The sequence below is a fragment of the Antechinus flavipes genome, chromosome 2 (genome assembly GCF_016432865.1).
Source record: "Antechinus flavipes isolate AdamAnt ecotype Samford, QLD, Australia chromosome 2, AdamAnt_v2, whole genome shotgun sequence".
NCBI lineage: Eukaryota > Metazoa > Chordata > Mammalia > Dasyuromorphia > Dasyuridae > Antechinus > Antechinus flavipes.
The window spans coordinates 554,747,531-554,774,086 of record NC_067399.1 but is presented as its reverse complement, the minus strand read 5'-3'; positions in this window follow the sequence as shown (position 1 = coordinate 554,774,086).

Genomic DNA, 26,556 nt, shown 5'->3' with positions numbered 1-26,556 from the left:
GAGTTTCCAACTTTTCCACCCTGCTGCCATTAGAATAAGCACACAGCACCCCTCCCCACGCTCACCCTTAGCTCTCACACATACACTTCCAAATTCTCTAAGGGAGTTGACTGCTAATAATAACAGAAAAAAATGTAAAGCAGTTAAAATAACAAACCGAAACAAAAACTCAACCCTTTCCATATTATTTCAGATTCCAATAAATTATTTTCTAAAACTGCCCTGAACTATTTTCTCAGAGGTCTAGTTGAGCAATTAGATAAATCAAATTGTATAACATCTCTAAAATCTGCCCTTCTTCTGTCTGCTGATATGGCCCCTATCTAGTATAAGTCTTTATCTTCTCTCAGTTAAAACTACTGAAAAATTATTCTCCTTCCCTCAAAACCTCTCTCTGCTAATTCATTTTCCACCAAATTGCAAAAGTGATCAGGTTTACAAAGTGCTTAGCCAATCCCATTTGATCCTCACAACTCTGGGACATAGATTCTATCCTTATCTCCATTTTACATTTGAAATAACTGAGGCAGAAAGAGTTTAAGTCTCGTGTCCAGGATCACATATCAAGTGTCTAAGGCTGGGTTTAAACTCAGGTCTTTCTGGGCCAATGCTCTAATTCACCGTGCCGCCCAGATGCCTGCAAAAGTTTGATCGTGTTACTCTCATGCTCAGGAAAGTGCAGTGACATCCTCTTATCTCTGTGATAACAATAAAATCCTGTTTGGTATTAAAAGCTACTCTCATTCCGTCCTCAAAATACTTTTCCAATCTCACTACACATTAATTCCCTTTGTATTCAATATGTTTCAGCAACACTGGTCCAGCTGTCAGACTATGTACATGACATTCCAACTTCCATCTCTTTGCCTTTGCCCAATCTATTCCCTGTGCGCCAAATGTACTCTCTCTTTACCTCTATTTCTAGAGTCCCTTAACTTCCTTCAAAATTCAGTTCAACTGTTATCTCCTCCACTGAGCTTTTCCTCATCCTCCCCAGCTACTATTTTATCCCCTACCTCCTCCTATTTACTTTGATCATAACTATGTTTTCTTGTACATATATACTTCTTTTTAAGTTGTATTTGTATTAATATCTTTTGAACGTTTTTGTACATTTCCTGATCATCTCATCCCTTAATGCAGAGAGATATCCCTTAAATGACTAAAAAAGAAAGAAAAAAAATCATTCATCAAAAATCAATCAATATGACAATTTTGTGTCTGAAGTGTATACACACCTTCACACTCACAGTCCAACTTTGCAAAGAAGGAAAGGAGATGCATTTTTCTCATGTCTTCAATGGAGCCATTTGGTCATTTAATTATATACATTCAGTTTCTTGTTCTTTAGCTGTTCTTTGCATTTGCATTATAGATAGTGTGTATACTGTTTTTGCAATCCTTCTTACTTCTTCCAGCATCCTTTCTTTTAGGTTTTCCCATACCTCTTTGTTCTTTATGTTCATCATTTCTTACCAGCACAATAATATTCCATTATATTAATTTACCATTCTTGGTTTAGCAATTCCTCAAAAGATGGACATCTCCATTGCCTCTATAGGAAGTGTTGTTAAGAACATTAATCTCCTTTGATTATAAGGCAGGTATTTTTCATTTTTATCTATGTAACCAAGTATCTAGCATAATGCAAGGAACACAATAGCAGTTTAATAAATGCTTGTGGATTAATTTACTAATTAACTAAGAGGACTCATAAGTGTAAAGAAGAGAGACGCTTTCTAATACTGGTCATTTCCAAGGATGAAACAATAAATGAAGGTTTTTTGAATCCCTGTGTTCAGAGGGGTACTGAGGCAGGCGTTCATTACTCATGGTGACCTGACAAGAATATTTATTCAATATATTTCAGAAAGTTGTCAAACTTGACAACCACTACTCACTTCTAGTGATTCTAGTGAGGATAAAAGAAAGAATCCAGAAGACTGCTATAAAGTATGAAGTCCTGGGCAAAACCCTAAAAATCTCAAGGGCAAAGGCAAAATTTTCTTCACAGCTGTCAGTTGAAGGTAGGGGTTTCAGAAGAAAAAGGCAAATTTGGGATGTGATTAACCGGTTAAGAAGATGGTGTCTGAGAATAGAACTTGGATTTTTAGTTCAGGGCTTACGCTATGTAAATGACAAGTTTGTGGCCAAGGAAGAAGTGTATATATAATGAGACTTAGTTTAAAAAAACATAAATACATGTATTCATACACGCATATACTCATACACACACATATACACACGTATATTATATCTTTGTATACAAATAAATAAAACTATATACACATATAAGCATGTGTAATTATGCATATAACTATAAATATATAATTCATGTAAATAAATGTATATGTACATATGTGTCTCTATACCTATGCATATATGTATATGTGCCTAGGAACTTTCAAATGTAATCAGGACTCTTAAATTGAAAACATAATGAAAGGGAGAAAACTGTCTAATTACCTCACCCACAAAAATGCCAAAATATATACCACAGAAGTAATTACAGCATTGGAAAAAGAATATTAGCAGCGAGATGCATTAAGAAAATAACCAATAAATGGGGCAGGACTAACCATGTCCATTGCCTTAGATGTTTATACCTAAAATATATATAGAACATGTTTTAAACAAAGGGAACATGAGATCTCAGTGCAAGGAAATTACCAATGAGGCCTGCCATTTTATTGGTCAATCAACAAGCATTTTTAAGCACCTTCATGGGGAAGGCATTGTGCTAGGCTATCATTGATACCTGGTATGTAATCTATGATATATGGCAGCAGAAGGAGATGCCTTATCCAAAAGGAACAAATTAGGCAAAAGAGCAGTGGAGAAGTATCTACAGAAGACATAATCACGTAGAGGAAACCACAAACTGGGAGAAAAAGATATTCTGGTGAGGTTAAATGGAAGGATGCAAAAGCAACATTATAATAGGAATATACTATATGTTACCAGACTAGAAGGATGAAGTGGATGATTTCATAAAATCCATCATGGTAGTATAATATAAAGTGGTAGAGAACTTTATCTAAATACTTGCTGAAGCAGTCTTTTCTTAGAAAAAAAAATTGAGCCATAAATTCTCAAGTTCTCCTAATAAAAAAAGCAACCAGAGAAATTGTGTTTCGGGTTTGAAAAGCAGGAAGAAAGTAGCTGTTGAAGTAGAAATAATGGGCATCTTAAGAGGAAGTGATTAGCTTAGAATTTGTGATTAAAAAAAAATTCAGGACATATAAAATGGACCTCAGTACTCTGCAGCTCCCCATGACTTCTGCAAGGACAGTGAGAGAGTGGGAGAAAAGGTGGGCAGAGTGTAAAAAGAAATTATCAGTGGCACATTAGGTAATCTCTGGGAATAATTACACAATGGGTAAAGTCCTCCAGGAGAAAAGGTGCTATAAAAATGCTTCATTTATTAATTTTTAATTTCACCCACTATGGTTTATAGAAGGCCTATAAAGCAATGATAATGACGATGTTTCTGTTTAATGTGAATCAATAAAAGGTCAATTCATTAATATAATCATTTCTTTGGATAGAAAATGTATGAGATAGCATTACTCATACATGTTAATGATACAAAATAGATTTATCTTGCTTAAAAAGTCAAATCTTTGTTGAGTAATACATTGTTAAGTAAACACACAATGATGAAATTAAAATATAATCTTACTGAACAATGCAAAATAAATCACACAGCAGACCAGCTGTTGAATAGGGAAAAAGAAATGTCTTGAATAGCACTTGGTCAATAAAGTATATCACCTAATTAAGATAAAATAGAAATAAAAATGGTTACTTTATGATTTTGGAAAGCTGAACACATTCAAATCTGCAAGTTCCTGACAACATGAATCCTTGAATATGGAATGAATGGAATGTTATTAAGAGATCACTAATGATTTATTTTAAAAGGGGAGGAACAGCACTGAAGAAAATAACAAGAAGTCTAAGGTAGTTAAAGACATATATCAATGAAGCAAACTGAAATCATAATTTAAATCTTTATACAAGCTAGTTATCTTTACATATTAAAAAACTCTCTTCAACAGCACATATTCCATTCCAATTGGATCCATTATTTCACAAATAAATACCATTGGTATAAATGGCTTAGAGCAAATCTATAGGAAAACACCACAAATGACATATTTGTCTATCTGGTAGCTAATACATATTAAAATTATGAAGTACTGTAGCATGGTGTCCATTTTTATTAATTTATCTATGAAGGACTTGGTCAAAGAGACTCATTGTGCTTTAGATACAAAGATAAACAAAAGACAACCCCTGTTCTCAAATGAGTCTAGTAAGGGTAACAACACGAAAATAATTCTTTCCAAACAAGTTATATATACAAGTTGAAAATATTCAAAGAAGGGAAGCATTAGAATGAAGGTCATTGGGAAAATCATGGATTCTTAGCATTTAGAAATTTAAAATATGCACGTAAAAAACCTGGATCAAAGTTAGAGAACTGGAACAATATTGATTAAAGAATGGAAATTAGGTCAATTGAGTGAACCTGTGAATAGGGTTAAAGGATTGGGGGCTATTACTGTGAAGTATATGTTATTATGAGTTAAATACTAATCACTTCATGTTCATCTCCAGAAATTTTTTTTAATTGAAAATTGAAAAACAATTAACCGAAAAAAAAAAAAAAAGATCAAGTTGAGATTATTTAAGAATTATTGAACTACCTGAAAGCCATTATCAAAAAAAAAAAAAAAAAAGCCTAGACATCATATCTCAAGAAATTATAAAGGAAAACTGCCCAGATATAATAAAACAAGAAGACAAAAGTATAAATTAAAAGAATTCACGGATCATCTTCTTAAAGAGATTCCCAAAATAAAACTGCCAGGAATATTACAAATGCATCTCAGAGCTCTCAGGTCTAGGAGAAAACTTTAAAAACATCCAGAAAGAAACAAAATACCATGGCTAATGATCATACAGCTACCAACTTAAGAGAAGATTTAGAATATGACATTCCAGAAGAATAATAGGTCTATAACTTAGAATAACCTATCCAACAAAACTGAGTATAATCCAACAGAATAAAAAATGGGTATTTAATGAAATAGAAGACTTTCAAGATCTGAACTAAATATAAAATCTGATATTCAAACACAGACTTGAAAAACATAAAAAGGTAAACATGAAAGAAAAATCATAAGGGACTTTCAGTTACACTGTTTACATATGGTTAGATGATACATGTGTTGCTGAGAACTTCATCATTATTAGGGCTATTGGAATAAACTACATAGACAAAAAGCATGAGTGTGAGTCTATTATGTTGAAATGATCTCAAAAATAGAATGAATGGTTGAGAAAGAGTTACACACTGGAAGAAAAGGGAAGGGAGAAAAAGATTGGGAAAAATTACTTCACATGAAAGAGTATACAAGGTACAGTTTTTACAAAAAAAGGGGGAAATAGGGAGAAAGGGTAAATTTTCATCAGAATGGGTTCAAAGTGAGAACTATATACATACCCACCCACTTCCACACAAACACACATGCAGTTGAATATAGAAATTCATCTTACCAATAAATAAGTAGAAAAGGAAAGAGCTAAGGAAAAGGGAGTGTTATGAGAGATGATAGACTAAGGGAGGAAAAAGGATAGGACAAAAAAAGAGAAGGATAAATAGGAGAGAACAGGATGAATGGAAATACACAGTTAGCAATCATAACTCTGAATGTAAATGGGATGAGACTCACCCACAAAATGGAAGCAGATAGAAGAATAGATTAGAAACCAAAATCCAACAATATGTTGTTTACAAAAGACAATCTTCAAACAGGGGGCATACATAGAGTTAAAATAAGGGACTGTAGCAGAATCTACTATGCTTTAGTTAAAGTAAAAAATACAGAGGTAGCAGTCAGGATCTCAGACAAATTAAAAGCAAATTATATATCAGACAAATTAAAAGCAAATTATATATATATATATATATATATGTATATATATATATATATACATATATATATCTTATTAAAAGTAATATTCAAGGAATTTGTTGTTTTCTAAATCAACATGAGAAATCTTCAGAGTTCCTAAAATTTAGTTTAATATTCTCCCTCCCCCATTTCTATTTGAGTTTGATATCACTAGTCTAAACCCATGACTTCAATGATATAAATAAACATATGCATGAAGTATTTTTTAAGCACTGTGTATGTGCTAATAATAATCAAGAGATACAAAAACAAGCAAAAATGACAGTCATAACCTCAAGAAGCTTATATTCTAAAGGAAGAAAGTAAGCAGTCAGGCAACACTTACTGGCTGACTGACATAAAAGGAGCTGGAAAAGAGGAAAGGTAAAAGTATAGGTTCACAAAAGTGGGGGACATGGAGAAATATAATGTGAATTACATAGCTCATGGCTCAGATAATTCATGAGATGGAGGTGTGGGTTGGATGCTCGAGAGAACACTGAAGAGAGAAGGCATCTTTGGAGTAGGAAGACTGTTTCCAAGGAAATGAAAAATTTGATAGAGCCAGTGATGAAGCAGTACTGAAGTGAACATGGCCTGGGCACTTCATGACACAGGGGTCCAGACTCACAAACCAGAAGAGACTGGTTTGGCAGAGGCAGAGGTAGCCCCCAACCCAACATGCAGAAACTCCATCTACCAATGTGTGTTGGTACCATCTCTGCAACCTAGTGACATTTAGTTTTTTTTTTTTTTACTACATTGTTAAATATACCATATCCTTTCCCAAATAAACTATATGCAACAGCTCACATTTTTATATACAATCTTCTTTTTTTGTCCTTTGCATACTGTAATGTTTGTGATTGCTGATGATTGTTGAGTCTGTAATAAATAAAAGAAAATATTTAAGAAAATTGAATTAAATGAAAGAACTGAAACACAGGGGTTAAAAGACATGCCTAAGGTCATTCTGGCAGCATCAGAGGAAGGTGTAAACATAAATCCTCTAACTCTAGAGCCAAAAAAGCATTTATACAGAGCCAACTATGTGCACCTGACGCTGTGCCAAGCACTTTTACAAGTATTACTTCATTTGATTCTCACAATAATTCTGTTTAGTAAATGCTATTATTATTCCCATTTTACAGCTGAGGAAATTGAGGCAAAGTAAGATTAAGTGACTTGCCCAGAGTTACACAGCAAATAAGTGTCTGAGGCCAAAACTGAACTCGTCTTCCTGATTCTAGTTGCAGTGCTCTGTGCTGCCGCACTATACCACTGATCCATTGTACTAGGTTTTGGCTATAACAAAGCTCTTCTCTCTCCTGAACTGCTGTAAAAAAAAAAAGTCACCAAAAAACAAAATTTGGCACAAAATCCATACCTCTTATTAGCTCTTTTCCCCCTCAATCAGAAAAAGTTCATTCAGGAAACCACGTCACTCATTTCTTCATGTCACTGATCTCAACCTCTTATGATGAAAATTTTTCCCCTTTTTCTCCCAAAGAATCAATAAACATTTTTATCTAACTAGCCTAACCAGCTTGATAAACATTTTTTTAAACCTACCTCTGATGTGAGACTCCTTAAAAGAACAAACACTTATTTTTTCCAAACCTTAGATATTTAAAAAACATATTAAGACAAAACAGAAGAGTTTTTGAATATTCAAGGGTTTCTTCAGATCTGATTCCTTGAACTAACTGCCTACAAAGAGAAAAACTAAAAAATTAGCCATTGCCTCTTTGTACAGAAACAGTGACTAGACTTTATGACATTTGCATCCTTATATTAGTGCCTGAGTCAGGCACTATGGCAATTCCCCTTCACCCCAATTTGCAAGGCTCAGCATCTACCACTGGGTCCCCCATCTCAGAAAAATTGACATGGCTACCTCTTTATTGACTATACTTCCTACTTCCTCAGCACCACAGAGAACAAGATCCACCAACTTAGCAGGCCACAATTGAAAGGATGCCAAATGTTCCCCCGTGTTGTCTTTTTCTACTTATTTCACGAGTTTGACTTGTAGCCCTAACTAGATTAAAAGATCTCTTTTGCTATTTTTATGCTTCTTCTGAACATTCTTAGAATCAAGCACAGCACTAGGAATATAGCAAATGCTCAAGACATAGAATCATATCATTATAAACGGCAACAGCAAGATTATACAATGATCAATTCTGATGGACGTGGTTCTCATCAACAATGAGATGATTCAGACCAGTTCTAATACTTTTATGATGAAGAGACATTTGCACCCAGAGAGAAGACTGTGGGAATGGAGTGTGGACCACAACACTGTATTTTCACTCTTTTTGTTGTAGTTTGCTTGCATTGTGTTTTTGTTCTCATTTTATTTCCCTTTTTGATCTGATTTTTCTGGAGCAGCATGATTTTTTTTTATTAAAGCTTTTTATTTTTCAAAACATATGCATGGACAATTCTTCAACATTAGCCCCTACAAAACCCTGTGTTCCAATTTCCCCCCTTCTCCCATACTCTCCCCTAGATGGCAATAGTCCAATATATGTTAAATGCAATATATGTATACATTTGTATACAATTATCATTCTGCACAAGAAAAAAAGAGAAGCAAAATAAAATGCAAGCAAAAAACAATAGAAAGAGTGAAAATGCTATGTTCTGAACCATACTCAGTCCCCACAGGCCTCTCTCTGGGTGCAGATGGCTCTCTTCATTACTGAACAATTGGAACTGGTCTGAATCATCTTATGGTTGAAGAGAGCCATGTCCATCAGAATTGATCATCATATAAACTTGCTGTTGCCATATATAATGATCTTCTGGTTTGAGCAGCATGATATTTGTAGAAATATATACAGAGGAATTACACATGTTCAACATATATTAGGTCATTTGCTGACTGAGGGAGGAGGTGGGCAAAAGGAGGGTAAAAAATTAGAACACAGGGTTTTGTAGGAGTGAATGTTAAAAATTATCCATGTATATATTTTAAAAATAAAAAGATTTAAAAAAAGAAATAGGATCATAGAATTTAGAACTAAAGTCTCAAAAATTGTTTCAGTTCAACCATTCATTTTACAGATAAGGCAATTGAGGGTAAGGAAGATTCTCTATTTTCCCCAGTGTCACATAGAAATAAGCAGTACTATCCAGATCCAATGGGTTCTTTCTCCACTGCCTTATTGATAAATTTGCCTCTTGCAACAACTTTAAGATTCTCCCCAAACAAAACCTGCTTCTACTCCATGACAAATTCAAGAACTATGTAGCTACAAATCAACAACAAAAACCCAGGGCTAAAACAAAAGTGACATGACATCTTCCCAAAAGCAAAATACACGTAGGGAAGAAAACTGAAAACTTCTGGCAGAGGACAGCACATAAACACATTCCAAGGAATTGCATGACTTTTATGCAACATTTACTAAGCTATTCAATAATTTAAGAGGAGGGGAAAAATACACCAGTTGACATAGCAACTGTCACATCAAATTACTCGGACTACCATTTCTATACAGATGTCTTCCTTAAAGGAAAACACTTTGCCAGATACCAAGTGAACTTATGTACCTCTCTGCCATGGTGCCAAGAAACATCTGTTTTACAGTATTATATCCGTTTCATTGTGTTATTGAGGCCTTTTTTTCTCCTTGCAAAGCAGAATTTTTCACAAGTTCCTGCAAGCCTAGGTGCCTACTCACTCTCACCTTCTCTTTACCCACTGATATAATATGTTATTAGGAGGGGAAGAAAAGAGAATTTCTTGTTGCAGAGGTCCTGGTAATAGTTGTGGGGTAGTTACTGAAAAAAAAAAGCTCTCCTGTGAGATGATCTAAATTGTTATTCGTTCACAACATGTTACAGTGCTACACAGAGACTCATTGGGCAGTGAGTATCAAGAACGGCTGCCTACAAGTAAGCAAGCTACAAGAACAACTTTTCAGATTTAATTTCTGAATCTGGAAGAAACTCCAGGACTCATCTTGGACCCCCAGGAATCCCTTTGACAACATTCCCCAACAAGCGTGTTGTTGAATCATGAAAGGTGCAATTTACTAAAATTTATTACTCTCATTTTACAGTTGAGGAGACTGAGGCAGAGAGAATGGTTAGATGACTTGTCTGAGCCTACAAAGCCAGTATATGTCTGAGTCCAGATTTGAACTCAAGGTTCCCTGACGCTGAATCCAGTACACTATCCTTACTGATATAGTTAAACTGGATAAGCAAGTAGTTTTTTTCAAACTCTTTGGTCTCAAGGTTACGTAACCTTCACATTACTAAAAATTGTGGAGAACTCCAAAGGGCTTTTCTTTATGTATATTATATGTATCAATATTTACCACATTAGAAATTAAAATTAATTTATATATATGTACATATATATGTATATTTGTTAATTTTATTCTTTTTTTTCTGACAATTGAAATTAAATGACTTGCCCAAGGACACAAAACTTGGAAGTGTTAAGTGTCTGAGACCAGATTTGAACTCAGGTCCTCCTGACTTCAGGGCTGGTGCTCTATTCACTGTGCCATCTAGCTGTCCCTTTGTTAATTAATTTTAAAACAATAAAAATAATAAACCTTTTGCATGTCAACAAAAATTTTTTTGCAAAAAAAAATTTTTTTTACCAAAAAAAAAAAAAATTTACCAAAAAGTGATGAGAAGAGTAGTATTGCTTTTATATACTTTTCTAAATCTCTTTAATGTATGGCTTAAGAGAAGGCAATTCATATTTGCTTGTTCATTGGAAACTATCATTTTGATTGAAATGCATGAGGAAAATCTGGTTTTATACAGATATGTAGTTGGAAAAGGGAGGAGTATATTTTAAACAGAAATAATGACTTGGGTTATTATGAATACAGTTTTGTCTTCACAGACTTTCTGAAAAGATCTTGGGGATTCTGAGAGGAAAGTTGAGGATTATTGGAATAAATGATGCCTAAAGTCCCTCCTGCTCTATCATTCTGTTCAAATAAGCAAGTTCTGTGATGGAAAGGAAGTTTTTATGGAGTTAGAAAATCATCTCAAATCCCACTTTAGTTATTTAAGTTATTTAACTTGGGGATAAGGGAAACTTCAGTTTCTAAACTGGGGGAACTGTACTAGATGACAACCCAAATGCTTCTGTCCAGCCCTGAATTCCATGATGCTACTAAAATTGAGTGTCTATTATATCACTAGAAATTATTTTTTAGGTATTCATCCTATATCCATCAAAAGTTAATCATAAAAAAGGGAGCAGAAACATCATGGCTTCAAGGATAAAGAAATGTCCTCTGAGGCAGCAAGAAGACTTTAGTTCTACCTTGTATTGGCTAAACGATCGTAGCCAAGTATTTTATCTTGCACTTCACAGATTTGTATGGATAAGATTTAAATATATATATACACAATAGAGAGAGATAGGGTTCTAAAAACTTAAATATACTATATGAATATTCTCTAATATTATTTTTTAAATACAATAGGGGAAGTAATTTTAATCATAATTTTTTTCTATATAGTAAAACCTCCTTAATTGTGAATCTACCAATTTAGTATTTATAATGAATTATCATTCATTCTAGACTAAACAGAAGTTTATTATTACATTATCCAGGGGGAAAAAAGATCTGCAAAGCATTTTAATAAAATCAACAAAACTGCATGAGGCATGTTTAACCTATTAAAACAATAAACTCAATTTAAGGAGGTCAGTACATTAATTGCTCACATGGCAAAAGACATTGCTAATTACAGATGAGATTCTGTACTAGGAATTCTGCTGGATTTCTGCTTGGAAATACTTAGTTGGTAGGTAGTTTGAACTAGTGTAGGTCCTTAAAAATTATAGTACCTGAAATTCTTAACAAATGATTATTTAATTGGGGATTTTACTACTCTAAAATAACCTTTCTCACCCCAAATTAGGTTGAATTAGTGAATGCGAATTAGAATTTTATCATCCTGTTTAACATCCTCATCCTGACAGAATAAAGTCTGACTAAGCTCTTCTATATAAATATAATTGCTCTGGGTCTAGGGATCTCTTATGATGACTAGTGTCTGATTATGGAAATAGCAGTGCCTGTAGCTGTGACCTACCACTCAAACAGAAATTCAGCCATTTCTTCCAATTTTTTGGAAGAAAAACTTTTTTTTTTTCCTCTCTGGAAACTGGGTGGTACATCCTAAGTACAACAGTATGCTACTTGTTCCCATACCAGAGCCCTCTAGGAATGTTCTGCCAGTCAAGCGCATGGGAGGCTGACACAGGCCTGTTCCTAGGTACACATGATGGAGGATCCACTCCACTATCCCCAACACCTCAATTCAGAATGCACAAAAAATTCTCTGATTGCTTTCAGTCAGCCATGATGGCTCAGGGATCATTGTTTTGACGAGTGTCTTAACTGGAACTTCATAGATTAGTATTAAAGGGGTAAGTTCTGTTGCTCAGGCTCCTCTTCCTACTAGCTTGGAAGTACAAGTACCCCTCAGTTGGATGGGGATAGACACTTGCCCCCATCCAGCTGCCAGCCTCAAGGTTACAGATCTCCCATGTAAATTTATGTCTGGGACAGGACACTTTCAATTTGTGTACTTGCCCCAGAATTTTTCACAGTTCCAAGCACATAGTAGAAAATAAATATTTATTGACTGACAGCCTGACTCTGATAAAGAGATTTTTGTGAGACCTCAAAAGGCAATTGGATACTTCTTAGGCAATAAAGCAGCAGAGGAACAACTATGAAACAGAATCAATGAGTCACCCCAAAAGAAAGAGAAATCATCAAAAATAAGAATCTACTTAGTATGGCGCAGGACAGTGGATATAAAATGGCTTATCACTAGCCTTTAAAAAGAAATGTCCTAGGAGGGAAGAAAACCAAACAAAATGTACATAATTTTGTTCCATTGTTGAAAGGAATAGCAAGTTACACATAGCAGATTTGTGTTTCATGTACAATCATCTTTTTTTTAACTATACTATGTTATGGGAATGCTTATTTTATTCCATAAATTAAAATTTAAATTTTTAAAAAATTAAAAATTAAATTTAAAAAATGTACAAACAAGGCCTCTCAACCGACTGTACAATTAGCCTTAAGTTAATGAATTCTATTCTAAGCATTCTTAATTTTTTATTGATTAGTATTCTCTTTTCTTTATGGTAATAAAACTTATCTGTTTCATATCTGATTTTGTGATATATTTAGTTCCCATTAGGATTACAGGAAGGAATAAGGGATGAGAAGAAAATGAGAACTACTGGACTAGAACCAAAGATGGGTTTGTTGAGTAGGAAAGGGATGAAAAAAAGTTCTGGATAGCCCAATTCTCTAAGAACATCAATCAATAAGCATTTATTAAATGCCTACTATGTTTCTGGCACTGTGCTAAGAAGATAAGTATCCCCAGGATAATGATCCCAGGACAAATTGAAAGGGCAAGTAAAGGGGAGGGATGAGCCCAGATTACCTGACCCTCTGCCCTAAAACAGAACCAAGAAGAAAAAAAAAACAAAAAACAAAAAAAAACCCAGCCTAACGCCCCAAGCAAAATAAAAAGTATGAGACTTGAAACATCAGCCTTTTGAGACATCAGTATCTTCATCTATAAAAATAAGGGAGTAAAAGTCAACTGTATCTCAAGTCCCTCCTAGCTTTAATTTTCTGTGATTCTGAAAGGTTTTCTCCTTTTTTCAAATCAAAGGATCAAATGAGATAGTATTTGTAAAGCTCTTAGCACAGTGTCTGACACATAGTAGGTTCCGTTCCTTTTCCCTTCCCATTTTCTGGTGGGATGCAGCCAATCCACCAATCACTCCACCTCTACTCTACAGCTTCACCAATCTGGTTCCTAACACTTGCCCTTAAAAAAAATCAGTATTTCAAAAGAGTCTATTTGGCCCCCTTGCAAAGTTGCAATTGTGCCACCCCTGTAACCCCAATAACTTAATGCCAGTCAGTAAGAAGGCAAAGCACTCCCACAGTAATTTTAATTCCTGTTTAAAGTTTGGCTTGGCTGTAGTTGTCATTTCAGGCCTACAACTTGTATGTTTTTCCAGGGGAAAAATATTTTCTGATTCCCTGCTTGTTTTCCAACAGGGTACATGACATGTAATTACCAAAAACTGTAAATAAATTAACAGCCATTTGAAGTGCGAATGTTATGCTTGGTCACCAAAAAAGAGCTCTGGAAGCTGGTTGTTGGTCTGAAGGCTTTAAACAGACAATCATATTGGTCTGACCTTGCTTTTTGCTTTTTATTTCTGTTGCTTCTCAGCTTTGCATGTACATATCCACTGTCTCTCATGCAGTTAGCTAATAAGCATTTATTGAGTAAAAGAATTATGTAAATAAAGAGCCTTTCTGTAGATATTATAGTGAAATATAAAAGATTTAGGAAGCATGATTCCTGTCTTCTGGAAGTTTATAATCTAGTTAAGATCAAATGTGTGCATGAACATTGTAAACAATGAATGAACAAGAGTAAAACAACAGTACCTTACAAAATGAACACTTAAGAATGACAGCAAATGTGGAGAATGGGATCGAGGAACAGTATGTTACTAATGTGGGAAGGCTTCCAAAAGGATAAAATTTTAACTTAGGTCATGTAGGTTGGACATGGACTTGGTAAAGCAGAGGGACAGAACTTTTGAAGAAGTACCTACCTCTAAAATAAACAAGGAAAATTTTTGTGAAATATTTCAATTTAATTTAGTTTATTTCAATAAATACTTAAGTCCCTATTATACACACAACCCATAGTATATTGGATACCTATGGAGAATTTATGTAAATCTTGGACAAAAATATATAAAATGAAAAGGTGTGGATAGAGAATAATTTGTAGCAATTGTACTCTGAGCAATGAGATCATGGATCCATGACTCTCTCTCAATAGGGTGCTGTACTCAACCCAATGAACTTCTTACAACCCTATAGAAAGATAATAACTTCTCTAATAGCACTTTTCATCTATTCTTATTTCTAGTCCACATATACCTACTCATACATTTGTTATCTTCATTAAATTATAAATTACTTGAGGGCAGGGATGTTTCTATTTTTTCTTTATATTCTCCAAACTCAACACAGTGCCTGGAACACAGTAAGAACTTAATAAATGTTTACAGACTGATTTTCCTGTTCTAATCCTTATGGTTCAAAATGATATCCTACATGGCTAAAATTGCCTTTCCTTTGCCACCTTTCTGATTCTCATCTTGCTCAGTCTTATAATTCTCCAAACCCTGACCATCTCTGTTATCTTCTTTCACTGAGCCCACTGGAAACACCCTCAACTAATCAGCAAGCATTTAGTAAGTATCCACTGTGTCCCAGGCACACATATATCCAGACATTCATGCATATACAAATTGTTAACAAAGTTCCCTGCATCCTCAAGTTCTTACATTCTCTCCATCTTGTCACTCACTGAAACTTGGTATTCTCCTAGAGAAACCTTCTCCCTTGCCCCCTTCTTCAATCAATAAGCATTTTTTTTTGTTCTGGCATTCCCCTCATTCTCTCAATACATAAGACCAATAGGAATTGACTCCCATTAGCACTTTTATCCTTCTTGCTCTACCGCAATTCTTTACACAGAAGACCTTGGGTCCATTTCTTTTCATTTTTTTCTCTATATAATCTCTATCTGGGTGATTCTACTCAGTCCCACAAGTTTATAATTCCTCTACCAATGACTTTCAAATTCATACATGTACCTATACACATATATACACATATTAAATATACATATATACACACACATACACATACATTCATACATATATCTACCGCTAATATCTCTCCAGTCTCACATTACCAGCTCTCTGCTGTATCTCTACTTGAATAACTTTCTAGTATCTTAAAGTCACTATGTTCAAATGTGAACTCAAGGTACCTTCTCCCAAACTGCTCTACTTCTCTAGGAATTTCTATTTAAAGCTCAAAACCTTGGAAATATCTGTGACATGGCTGCCTTACATTTGTAAATTTGTATATATGCACAATTAGCATAATGTAGATGCTAAATTTGCAATACTAGAGAAAATAGTCATGGCCCCCATCCTATTTTTTGAGGCATTTGGGTGGTACAAATAAATAGAGATCTAGGCTAGAGTCAGAAATACCTGAGATTAAATTAAGCCTCAAACACTCACTAGCTCTGTGACATTGGACAACAACTTAACCTCAGTCCTGCTTCAATTTCCTCTGTAAATGTAAAATGAGGATACTAATAATTAGACTTACTCTTTAGGTGTGTTGGATCAATGAGATAATATTTGTAAAGTGCATAGCACATAGTAAGCACTTAATAAATGCAATAAATAAAATAATAATATAACTAATAATAAATACTAATTGTATATTAATAACAATAATAATTTAATATAAGTGAAAATAATTTCTTGGCTCTTTTTTCTCTCTCACCACCATGCCCACCAATAACCATCACTGTCAAAGTGATAACGCATGGACAGTTCAAATGCTCCACTAGCACCACTTAATCAATACTCTAGTTGGAACCCATAAGGAAGACAAAGGACCCAATCAAGAAGCCCACAGAACTGAGAAGGTATGAATGGATTGAGATCTGAATTACTGAAGGAATTATTTCCAGTAATAAGATCACAGAGCTATTGAAGTATGAAAGAAACAAGAGATGGATCAGAGAGGGATGGAGACAAGAAGCAGGCACAGCACCAAGAAGTCTATTATTATGATCCAAATGAGAGGTAATGAGGGCCTAGCAGGGGCCCTCAAACTACGGCCTGCCGGCCAGATGCAACAGCTGAGGATGTTTATCCCCCTCAACCAAGGCTATGAAGTTTCTTTATTTAAAGGACCACAAAACAAAGTTTTTGTTTTTACTATAGTCCGGCCCTCCAACAGTTTGATGGACAGTGAACTGCCCCCCTATTTAAAAAGTTTGAAGACCCCTGGTGTTTGGTAGTGTTAGGGGAGAAAAAAGGGACAAATTAGCTAGAACTGCAATTCTGACAACAATAATATCACCTCCACTACTGTTGCTCAGAATCATAATACATCTCATATCATACCATTCCAGCAACATCATTCTGAAAGTTATTCTTTCTAATGGATTAGACATTTTTCTCCTACTTCTTTAAATATGGATATCTTAAGGGCACTAATAAAGTACTCCAAACTGCCAACCTATGACATATACATGTAAGTAAATGTATGTATACACATATGTATATGAATATATGTGTACATTATTTTCAGAAGAGCTAGGGAAAAACTGGAAACAACCTGAATAGCCCAAAATAGGATAGTGAATAGACTATGAAATCTCAGTATTTTAGAATATTAGTGTAACATTAAAAAGATATAAAACACAAAGATATCTATGAATTAGAATACAGGATCAGAACAATATGTACATTAACTATACTGATGCATATTTTATATAATCATTTTTTTCTCAAAAAAAAAAAAAAAAAAAAGACATTACCACATCTGGATCCTACCCTCTTTAGTACCTGAGTAAGTGACAATGATGTTCCAGACCAGGAAAAGCACCTGGATCTAACCAAATACTTAGATACTTCAGTGTATCTGTGATCTCTATCAACATGGGTACTCCTTCCAACCATGGAAACTATAAATCTTGTCCAAGTCTTCTCATAACTTCTTCTTGTTGTTGTTGTTGTTTCCATGGGGATTCCTGCTAGGAATCTTCCTTTAGACCTTTTGATATTGTGTAGATATCCGTAATGTACTGGGGCTTTCCAATAGCAAAGTCTCCATTTCATTGTAAGACTGGTCCACCTCCCTTACCCAACTCTACTAATATTCTTTTTGCCACTTTTCCTATACCATTCATTGCTTTCTATTCATTCTCACCATACACTTTTACACTGCCTTCCAGGTGACCCACAACTTTAAATTTCTGAAGACTACAATATTCTGTGAGTACAGTTCCTGGGTACATCTGTCTTTGGTCATTTTTTCATTCGTTTTCATTTCATGTCTGACCCTTCATGACCACAGCTGAGGTTTTTTGGCACTGAAAATAGTTTACCATTTCCTTCTCCAATTGATTTTACAGATGAGGAAACTGAGGCAAATAGGGTTAAGTGAGTTGCCCAAATCACACAGCTAGTAAATGCCTAATGCTAGATCTGAAATCAGAAAGTTTTATCCACTGTGCTACCTACCTAGCTACCCCATCTGGCCATACAGTATCACTATAATAGTACCACTTCTTAAAAAGGTGAGCCTTTATTTCAAGGAAAATATTGGGACTCATTATAAACAGTACAATTTCCTAAACTCAGTCCAATACTCTTTTTCCTATACAATTCTTTACCAAATTTATTTTCTAAACAAGATATATGTACTATTAGACCTGGTATCTTTGTTGCCCTTCTCACTGCTTATTTAGGCATTCACATAAACTATCCTCTCTACCTATATTTCCTTTTTATCTCTGCCTTTCAGAATTTTTATCTTCCTTCCATGTTCATTTTAGAAGTCAACTATTCCATGAAGCCTTCTCTGACTTCTCTAGCGCAAAGTTCTCTCTCCATCCTTAGATTTTTCTCTGAGCTTCTCTGCCTGGATATTTCCTTTGTCCTCATCAATTAATGAAGAAAGCAAACAACAAATATTTATTAAATGCTTATTATGTGCAAGGCACTGAGAATGTAAGTACAATGAATGAAACAATCGATACTTTATATTTCATTAGGCTATAAACTCCTCAAAGGCAGATACCATGTATTTTTTTTTTTAATGTTGGCATCCGTAGCACCTAGCATAGAGTCTTGAGAAAATTTTAATAAATATCTGTTGAATTGAATTAAATCACACTAAGGAAACAAATAACTTTTAATCTAATAGAAATACAAGTACACAATCTTGCTACAAAAAAGTATGATTCACATAAAGAAAAAGCCCAGGAAAGTGCTTGAGAAAAATGGGATCACCTTCATCTAGGGAGGATCTGAATAGACTTCTCAAAAAAGGCCAGCTGATTTGGGGATGTTAGGTAAGAAAACTGTACTATAACAAGTGAAAATGGGAGAGTGAGACAATTCCAAGCATGGAAGAGTGTGGGCAAAGGCAGAGAGATAGAATGTACCGTGGAAAGCAACCCAGTGTGACTGGAACACAAAAGACAAAGTGGAATAGCGTAAGATAGATTGGAAAGACTGTTCGGTTCTGCAAATATGTATTGTATCTAGGATATACTGCAACATATTTAACATATATAGGACTGCTTGCCATCTTGGGGAGGGGGGGGTGGAGGGAGGGAGGGGAAAAAAACTGAAACATAAGCCAGTGCAAGGGATAATGTTGTAAAAAAATTACCCTGGCATGGATTCTGTCAATACAAAGTTATTATTAAATAAAATAAAATTTAAAAAAAAAAAAAGATAGATTGGAAAGGTAATGTGGTATCAGATTTTGGAGTGGCGGAACTGAGGGAGAGAATGATCACATCATATTAAGATTCATAATAATTGCATGAGTGAATACAAGCCCTAGGAAAGCATATAATCTAGACTCTAGGGAAACAAATCTCAAAATGTTCAGAACAGTAATAGTTATAAGGCTATCATCAATGACTCAAAAGATGACTAAAGCTTCAGTCTAAAAATTGCAATTCTAACAAAAAGATCATAGACAATTCTGATGAATAGTAAACTCAAGATTCATCTGAATAAAATAAAACAATGGGACTACACACAACACACTAAGCTCTGATGAGCTCAGACTTTAAAAGCACAAGTACAAAAGGTGAAAGGAGGGACATATAATCACTAATGAATACAAAAACAATAGCATGGACCTATTAGAATAGTGTCAAGAAGTCTAAGGTACAGAATGAGTTCAGGCTTGCAAATTGAATGCAAATAACAGAAAGGTCAGTCTCTAAATATGTTTAGAACAAGAATAAGGCCCACTGCTGGGGGCAGATAACATTATATTAACAGAGAAAGCAAGGAAACAAAAGAACATAATTCCTATTTTGATTATTCTTTCTTTACCTAGGAAAAAAGTTGTAGTATTAGAAAGGGTGGAATAAATCTGGGGTAAGAAGGCATCGAAAGCCCAGTATAGATAGGGAAATAATATGTGAACTGCATTGAACGAGTTCCATATCCAAATCCAGATAAATTACATTCCAGGGTCCTGAAAGAACTTGCAAATATGATCAAGGAATCACTCACCATTGGGAATTTTTCGATAAAGAATTTCAGGGCACTTAAGGAAAGAATAGTTTGGCTTAACTTTTATTAGTCAACAAGGCTCATTCATCACTACACATCTAAAATACTATGCCCAGTTCTTGGAACCACAGTTTAAAAGACCATTGAGAAAACTAGAATTGCCAAAAAAGGGCAACCAGGATGGATTTTTTTAAATGTGGAAAATACCAATTTTAACAATCTCAGACTGTATCTCAGTGCCGTTGACTATGAATGGAATAAACTGAGGGAAGACTTCTCATAAGAATGTGACCTTGATTTATGCCCTAATTTTGACTTGAGACTTTAACTATAGCTAAAAGCTGCAGGTGCTCAATTATCTTAGATATACTTACATTCCCTTCCTGTCCCTCTCTCCCCACATTTTTCATTAAGTACCTAATCATTTAAGTACCTAATAAGGTAAAGAGTGTGTTATTGACTAGTGTTCTTTGCTTCTGGGGTAGATTTTTAGTCTCTGGGTTAATTAGGATGTAAGCTTGGACTCCCCAGCCAAAAGGATAAAAGGATAAATGGTGGAGCTTCCGATTAGGGTCTATATAATCCTGTGTTTGTAGCTTGTGCTTTGCACTTCTCTACTGAGGATACCTGGTCTGCTGGGAGTTGCCCTTTCTCCCAACATATACTAATCCTTTTCTGTTTTTTATCTTGAGAATCTCTGATTTTCATTTGGATAGAGGTCACTGTCCCACACAACTATTTTACCCTTATCAACCCTGCTCTCAGGACTGGTTTCCCTTCCTATAACTCTTTACCTCTCCCTTCCCCTTGCTTATAGCAGAAAACTCAGTTTCTTATTCCACTTAAAGTGAACTCTTCTGACCCTGTTCCTCTCTAATCCTTCCCTCTAGTCACTCAAGAAGAGATAGCTAAGACAAATTTTGGTACACACATATATGTATATATTTGTGTGTGTGTGTGTGTGTGTGTATGTATGTGTGTATATATAATATATATATATATATATACACACACACATACACACACCTTCATCATTCATTCCTTCAATTCCAACTACCACCTCTCCATAGACATATATATTTCTAGTTAATCTCTCATCTAAGTATAGACAAACATTTTTTTCCTCTTCAGTTCTTCCGGTGGAAAAGCAGTTTGGGGCCTCCAAACCAAACCTTCATTGATTTCAACAAAATTGCTAAATTTTATTTTTTCAATTATCAATAATTTTTTCCCTCTGAACCTCACCCTCAATTAAAAAAAGAGAAACCAATATAGTCCAGTAAAACAACTTCCCATGCACAAAAACAAGTCTCTCATTCATTAGTCCATCAGCTCTGTCAGAAGAGTGATCATCAGTCCTCTGGAATAATAATTGCTCCTTGTATTGATCAGGATTTTTATCCTTCAAAAATTTAAATATTTACAATGTTGATTTTATAGAATAAATTATTCTCCTAGTTCAATTTACTTCATTCTGCATTGATCTATAAAGGTCTTTCTAGGTTTTTCTGAAATCATTTCTTTATCTGTTATAGCACAAAAGTATTACTTTACATAAGTATGCTATGATTTATTCAACCATTCCTTAATTAATAGGGACAACCTTAGTTTCCAGTTTTTTTGCTACCACAAAAAAAAAAGAATTACTATACATATTTTTGTGCCTTTAGTACTATTCTTATTTGTTTGATTTCAATAAGATATAGGTATAGGAGTTATATTTCTAAGATTATTTCCTTGCTATAAGATTATATTATTCTAAGTGTAGACATACTGGGAGAGATTTCTGGATTAAATAACAAATCCTGTTTGGTAATATTTGGGGTATAATTTACAAATTACTTTCCAGGATGGCAGAACCAAATCACACCTCAATTGATAATGCATTAACAGGTATGGTTTCTTCCGTCCAACATTTAATTATCTTTTTTTGTCAATGTTGCCAGTCATCCAGGTGTGAGATAGAACCTCAGAATTGCTTTAATGCTCATTTCTCTATTAGTGATCTGGAACATTTCAATTCATTTGAAAGAGAGCTTGGTTTTCTTTTCTAGAGATTGGGTTGCTCATACCCTTGGACTATAAATTAGAAAATTTATTCTAAGAATTCTTATTCTTACAAATTTGAATCAATTTCTTATACATCTTGGAAATGAGACAATCATCAGAGAAACTTGATATAATTTTTTGTTAATGTTTTCTTAATTTTAGTTGTCCTGGATTGGTTTATACATAAAGTCTTTAATTTTTGTAATTAAAATTGTGTACTTATTTTCTATGATCCCCTCTATTCCTTTTTATTTGGGTCACAAACTATTTCCTAATTCTAATTTGTTTATGGTAAGAACCTTTGTATTTAGTTCTATCTACATTTGAAGTTTATCTTAATGTTAATGTAGAGTGTGAAAAACTAATCAATCTAATTTCTGCTAGATTGCTGTATAATTTTCCCAATTTTCCTCAAATAATGAGCCCTTATCCCAGTACCTATGGTCTTTGAGTTTCTAAAACACTATGGACATTAGGTTTATTTGCATTAGTATGTTGATCTGTTCCACTGACCTATGGCTTTAGCTATACAAATTACAAATTGTTTTGATGATTACAGCTTTGTAGTATATATTGTAGTGTGTGCATTCCTATTTTATTTTCAGTGAGATTCCTGACCTTTTGTTTCTGCAGATGTTTCATTATTATTTTCCCACCCATAATTTGATAAAATAATCCTTGGGTAGTTTGATTGCTATGGCACTGAATAAGCAAATTAATCAAGATAGTATTATCATTTTTATTCAATTTTCTAGGCTTACTTGGAAGCAATTAATATTCTCCAATTAATTAGGTCTGTCTTTCTTTCCTTAAACATGTTTTATATTTAGATTCATGTATTTACTGTATATATTTTAACAGACAAACCCATAAGTATTTTCATCTAAAATAATTTTATCCTGTTAGATTTGACTTGTCCTATTCAAAAATGCTAGTGATTTTTTTTGTGGATTTATTTTATATCCTGCAACTTTGCTGAAATTATTTAATTTTTAGTTGCTTTCCTAATCCTAATTTATCAATCTCTTCCTTATTTTTCAGGATTTCCATTTTAGTGTTTGTTTTCTTTACTTTTTTGTTCCTTTTCTAGTGTTTTTAATTATACAATTCACTGATTTGTTTTTCCCCCTTTATTTCATCAATAGAGTTTAGAGTTATAGACTATAATGGACCACCTTGCCTACATCCTAAAAATTTTGGTATGGCATCTCACTGTTGACATATTTAATTAAATTATTTATCATTTTATGATTTGTTCTCTGACCCAATAATTTTTCAGATTTAAATTATTTAGTCTCTAGTTCAATTTAAGTCCTTCAATGGCCCTTTATTAAATACAATTTTCATTGCATTGTCAGTAAAACATGTGCTTAATATTTCTACTTTTGGTTCTGAGATTTTATGCCCTTAACACATGTTCAATTTTTATAAAGGTGTCATGCCTAAGAAATATTTATACTTCTTTCTACTCCCATTCTATTGCCAGAATTATCATATCTAAGTTTTCTAAATTTTATTCAGGTCCTTAATTTTCTTTTTTGTTTAGTTTTTGGTTAGATGTGTCTACGTCTGAAAGGATACAATAAAGTCTCCATCTATTACAGTTTTGCTATCAATTTCTGCTTGTAACTTTTTTCACTTTTCCTTTATGTATTTAGTTGATAAGCCATTTAACACATATATGTTAAGTGCTGAAATTAATTCATAATATGAATTATTTCATATTTATCCAGTAAAATAAACAAGTTTATTTTGGCTATTTCTTTGTCTGAGACTATGTTTACTACTTCCAGCTTTTGTGACTTCAGCTAAAACATAATACTTTTTGCTCAGGACCCTTATTTTAACTGTGTGAATTTTTTTGTTTGAAGGTTTTCTTATAAATTACTGGATTCTACTTGCTAATCTATTCTGCTATCCTCTTTCATTTTGTGGGTGAGTTCATCTCATTCATATCTGTATTTGTGATAATTAATTGTGTATTTGCTATTTTTATATTTTTTCTTTCTTTTTGGTCCATATATCCTTTCTACATAAATTAAGAGGGGTGTGAAAAAGGAGCATGCTCAGCCCCACTGTTCTAGGCTCGAAGCACAGAGCTTTCATTTTCCTGCACCTTTCCCCTTCTGCTCATGCAGACCCCAATCTGCCTCTTAGTCTTACTTTTTCTTCTTTTAAATGCTTCTTTATGATCCCCACTTTGAACTTGTTTGTTTTGCTAATGACTCATTTTTTCCTTAAATGTACTTTTTCCTAACCACCTCTCTCATCCCCATCCACTTCCTCTCTCCTTGTTTCCTACTATTTTCTTGTCTCTCTACTCCAGTCTCTGTGTCTGTGTCTGTGTGTCTGTTCTACGCTCTTTGACCAGATCAAATGAAAATGGGATTTAAGTGACTATGTCCCAAATCCCTCCCTCATTTTTAATAGATTTCTACTTATCCTGCAATTATGATACATCTCTCCCTCCCCCACAAAAAAAGAAAAAAAATCTTACCTTTTTTTCTTTTTGATATCCTTTCCTCACCTTTTCTTTCTTCTTTTAAAATCAACAAAACATGACAAATCTCTCTCCCAGGTCATCCATCTTTTTGATTCCCTCAACAATTCTGGACTCCATTAGTGTTTTTTAGGGATGCTAATAGCATCCTTCTTTCTCCCTATTGGAATTATCTTTGGTCTATTGCTTTCAATTTCCTTATCAGTGCTCAATCTGGAATTCTTACTAGATCATTGTTGGGGGAGCTGAGTTGTACTGCTTCCTTCTCCTCTGCCATCTTGGTTGATTTTTTTACAATGCTTTTCTAATTGATCTCTCTGTCTCTAAGGCATAGCCTCCTCATAGCCAATAAATTAATATTCCTGAAGTACAGCTGATATCCCTAAGACACTGATTATATCATCCTACTATTTATCTTCAAAAGCTAACAGTTGACTTAGTCTTGCATTTAAGAACTTCCACAATCTACTTTTTTTCTCTTCTTTTCCCCAATTAATTCATAGTATTCTTTTTTCTGCCTTCTCCATTTTATTCAAAATGATCTGCTAACCATTCCCGATATATGGCATTTTATTTTCAACCTCTCTCCTTTTGCATAAGTGCCCCACCCCAAAAGGTATAATTTCCTTTTCACCTTCCTCCTCACCTATACTTTATACCAACCCTTAGCTTCCTTCAAAGCACAACACAAGAACTAACTCTTAAAACTTTTCTCAATCTCCCAAGTTTTTGTTATGTTCTCTCTCTGAAATTACTTTGCACATATTTCCATTTATTTATCTATGTACACACTGTATCTTCTCAGTACTTCAAAAAGCAGGTGTTATCTTTCTATTTTGTATTCTCCATTGTGACTATAGTGTCTTGCACATAGTAGGCACTTTTAATAATTTTTTAAACTGAATCTTAATAAATAAATTCAAGACCCTTTAAACAGACAATGTTATTTAAAAAAAAAAAAAAGGTAATAATGGGGTGGGGCACAAAGTGAAGAGAGAATATGGTGAAGAGAAAAACAAATTTAAAAAAAAGAAAAATATATACACTATAGATCAACTTTATGGAATCAGTACTCAAAATTCTTAAAAGGTCAAGTTTTAAGTGCTTCATTACTTACCTACATCCTGACTGCAAAGTCAGGCTAATGTTTACTGCTTGTCACAGGGGAATTTGTAATTCAAGGATGTTTTTCATTTGCTCATAGGACTATCGGAAATTGCCATGATGGATGCAACCAACTTATCAATAATTAACTCTTGTGCACATTCCACTTACTTATCAAATGGCTTCTGGTTCTTTTCTTTTTTTTTTTTTTTTTTTTTTTTTTTTTTTTTTTTTTTTTTTTTTATTTTTTTTTTAATTTTTTTATTTAATAATTACATTATATTTACACTCATTTCTGTTCCGATTTTTTTTTCCCCTCCCTCCCTCCACCCCCTCCCCTAGATGGCAAGCAGTCCTTTATATGTTGGATATGTTGCAGTATATCCTAGATACAATATATGTTTGCAGAACCGAACAGTTCTCTTGTTGCATAGGGAGAATTGGATTCAGAAGGTATAAATAATCCGGGAAGAGAAACAAAAATGCAGATAGTTCACATTCGTTTCCCAGTGTTCTTTCTTTGGGTGTAGCTGCTTTTGTCCGTCATTTATCAATTGAAACTCAGGTCTCTTTGTCAAAGAGATCCACTTCCATCAAAATATGTCCTCATACAATATCGTTGTCGAAGTGTATAATGATCTCCTGGTTCTGCTCATTTCACTTAGCATCAGTTCATGTAGGTCTCTCCAAGCCTCTCTGTATTCATCCTGCTGGTCATTTCTTACAGAACAATAATATTCCATAAC